The sequence below is a fragment of the Sphaerodactylus townsendi genome, linkage group LG06, assembly GCF_021028975.2.
Source record: "Sphaerodactylus townsendi isolate TG3544 linkage group LG06, MPM_Stown_v2.3, whole genome shotgun sequence".
Lineage (NCBI taxonomy): Eukaryota > Metazoa > Chordata > Lepidosauria > Squamata > Sphaerodactylidae > Sphaerodactylus > Sphaerodactylus townsendi.
In genome coordinates this window covers 827,019-830,498 of record NC_059430.1, presented here as the reverse complement: position 1 = coordinate 830,498, position 3,480 = coordinate 827,019, and positions in this window count along the sequence as shown.

The following is a 3,480-nucleotide window of genomic DNA, read 5'->3' as shown; positions in this document are numbered from 1 at the left end:
TCCAAATCAGCAGGGGAGAGAAAGGAGTCAGTCCAGGCTAAATCAGAGCCGCTTTCACGCTTTGGTAAACGCGTGGGCTCACTAGACCTCAAGCCAAAGAAGGCAAGGCGATGCTTTCAAGAACAAAAAGCGATCCAGCTGCCCCTCTATTAGCACTTCACTTCAAGCAACTTCCACACAGCTTGGGAGCAGTTGCTCAAAACATCCTGCTACAAGTTATAATATCAGCTCTCCTCCGTGCTCCCCGCCCCCCCACCGATTGCTAAGAGCACAAGAAATATGCAAAGCATGTGACATCTGCCACAAAGCCCGTCAAAAGTTCTTGTTCAACAGCAATCTTAGGCGGGGGCCGAAGACAACACTTCCGTCCGTAAGTCAGCTGACAGAGAGAACTACTAATAGCAGTGAGAAAAGTCCTGTCCCCTGGTCAGAAAAAAAATAAGCCTGTGGCTGTTTAAAAATGTAGATGAACTTACTTCTAAGCGAGCGGCAGCCAGGAAGAGACGGCCACGCTCCATTCCAGTTTTATTTCAAGAGCTGCTGCCTCTCTTGAAGCGCGTGCTTCATTTCTGTCCTGCCTTTCTCATCACAGCTGGCCTCATGTCTTCCATTTCACCCACACCACCAGCCAAGGAGGCAGATTAGGCTAAAAGTGTTCAACTAACCCAGTGATTCCCAAAGAAGTGGAGCCACCAGTCCCTGGTGGGTGCTGCAGCCGCATCCAGGGGAGCGGTGAGTGGCTACAGATAGAAACACATTAATACATATATCTTTCTGTTTAATTGCTATTAAAAACTTTTTAAAAATTAATTTCCAGGGGGGCTTGGCACATATTTTTTCTGGAAAGGGGGCGGTAGGCCAAATAAGTTTGGGAACCACTGAACTAACCCAAAGTCATCTAGTACAGTGGTTCTCAACCGGGGGGTCGGGACCCCTTTGGGGGTCGAACGGCCCTTTCACAGGGGTCGCCTCAGACTCTCTGCATCAGTGTTCTCCATCTGTAAAATGGATAAATGTTGGGGTTGGGGGTCACCACAACATGAGGAACAGTATTAAAGGGTCACGGCATTAGGAAGGTTGAGAACCACTGATCTAGTAAGTTCCCATGGCAGGGTGGGGATTTGAACGTGTGTCTTCCTGATTATAGTGTGACATGCTGGCACCACGGCAGCTCAACAGACATAGACATCAATGTGCGTAGCACAAAATAAGGGCTGCTCCTTGAGCAAAATAAGGGCTGCTCCTTGAGCAAAATAAGGCTAAGCCCCTCAGCTCACCCGTACAACCTAAATTTGCACTACAACCGGAAGAAAAAAATACCTTAAGCAATAACTCCCATGAAGTCATTGCACAGAACTGAACCAAGACAAGAGCTCCACCTGCTGGGCGTAAGTCTCCAGACCCGCACACATCATCAATACAGAGCAGCCGCCACTTCACCGTGGGATGTTGTGCACCAGCAATCACTTACACAGTTAAGGTTAGATTTTGTTGGGCACTCAGGACTGAAGTTGGGACAACTAGAAGCATTTAAACACTGTACTGAAGAAGGAAAAGACTAGAAAAGTCACTTCACCCACACACCACCTATCTACAGTAGTAGTGACTCTTCATATCTCCAGATGCTATGGACTAGATTCCATCAGTTCTGCCAGCATGGCCAATTGGCCATGCTGGCAGGGGCTGATGGGAATTGTAGTCCATAACATCTGGAGTGCCAAAGGTTCGCCACCACAGACCTAGTAAGTACTTCTCCATCCTTTTAATTTGACAGAAGAGATACCTATGGGCAACTCAGAAAACTTTCATGTCTGAAGTTAAATATTAGTCCATCCGTCTTGTTTAAAATCCCAGCCACTCCCCCCCCCCCCATTTGATTGTTTAAATACAAGTTTAGCTTGTAAAACTTGTTCTGCGTATTTGCAAGGGCAACAGCAAACGTATTCCAGGGACCGCGTCGTTAAGGCCATATCTAGTCTTCTATCAACACGGTCGCACGTGTCCCACTTACCAAGTTATATATCGCTTTCCTGGCATGATTCATCGTTGGAGGGTTGACTCCTTCAGTGCGTGACTGAAACCTAGAAGTGACAAAATCAACACATTAGTTGGGCCAATGATCCGCTGGCATGGCATGGTTTATAAGTGTTTGCCCCACTATCAAGAACACCTGCAAAAGAGAAAACAGACCCGAAACTTAACCAGTACCTCAATTTTAAAAGCAGAACAAGGTTGTAGTAGTTAATACATCCAAGCCACAAGCAGCCGTTGCAGAGAAAGTTTCAAATTAGCTAAAAAAACTCAAAAGACTTGGGCCCTACGCAGTTTAAATCAACCATTATATACTCTGGTTTTCACTCGACTTCCACAGCAATGGAAAATTGCACTCATATAAGATGAAACTGTACCAATCAACAGTCAGAGGCTCTTTATCTTAAGGCACCGGCCTAAGCCACCAGGTATATTTCCACAGGACTATGCCTACTGAAGGGGACAATCTAGCCATCATAATAATAAGAAGAGTAGAAGAAGAGTTTTGGATTTATATATCCCCTTTCTCTCCTGTAGGAGACTCAAAGGGGCTTACAATCTCCTTGCCCTTCCCCCCTCACAACAGACACCCTGTGAGGTGGGTGGGGCTGAGAGAGCTCCGAGAAGCTGTGACTAGCCCAAGGTCACCCAGCTGGCGTCCCAGATAAGCCTCCACAGCTCAGGCGGAATTAGAACCCGCCCCTCCAGATTAGATACACGAGCTCTTAACCTCCTACGCCACTGCTGACCCTGTAGGCCAGCTTTGGCACATGCCCGTCTAGAAACTTGTGTTCTGCTCTTGAATGCAGATGTGCAACTCCCCAAAATTTTCAAAAGCGAAGTCCCTTTTCCCAGCAGCCTTTTCCCAGCAGCCTAGCCTGGGCTGACGTTGCTTGGCTTCCACAACCTAACAAGATTGGGCTGGCCCAACCCCGTAGCAACCCCAGACTTCCTGGGTGGTCTCGCACCCAAGCACTAGCCTTAGCTGACCCTGCTTAGCTTCCGAGATCCACTAAGAAGAACAGGCTGCTCTCAGCAGGCAAAGGTGTCCAAATCCAAAACCTTTATTAGGCATAAAACCGGAGTGTGTCATGAATTCCAAATACAATAAAAAGATCATTATTGCACAACTGTGCGAGTACACAGAGTAAAAATGTGGCAACAGCTTCAGAGATTGTGCATTAGTTATTTAGAAGTTTAGCCATTTTTTTATCTTATCAGAAAGGGAGCATAAATCCTGTTGGTCATGCAGTTCCTCAAATCAGCTCTTGATGTTGTTGTATTTTGAACAGTGAAGCAGAATATGAGAAAGTGAATCAGTTGTATTAGGACAAAAACGACAGCAATGCTCATTTTGTGGGATATTAGAAAAGCGACCTTGAAGATGTACTGACGGAAAAGAGTTGCACCTTGCTCTAGTCATGACCCATCTGCAATTGTAATTAACAA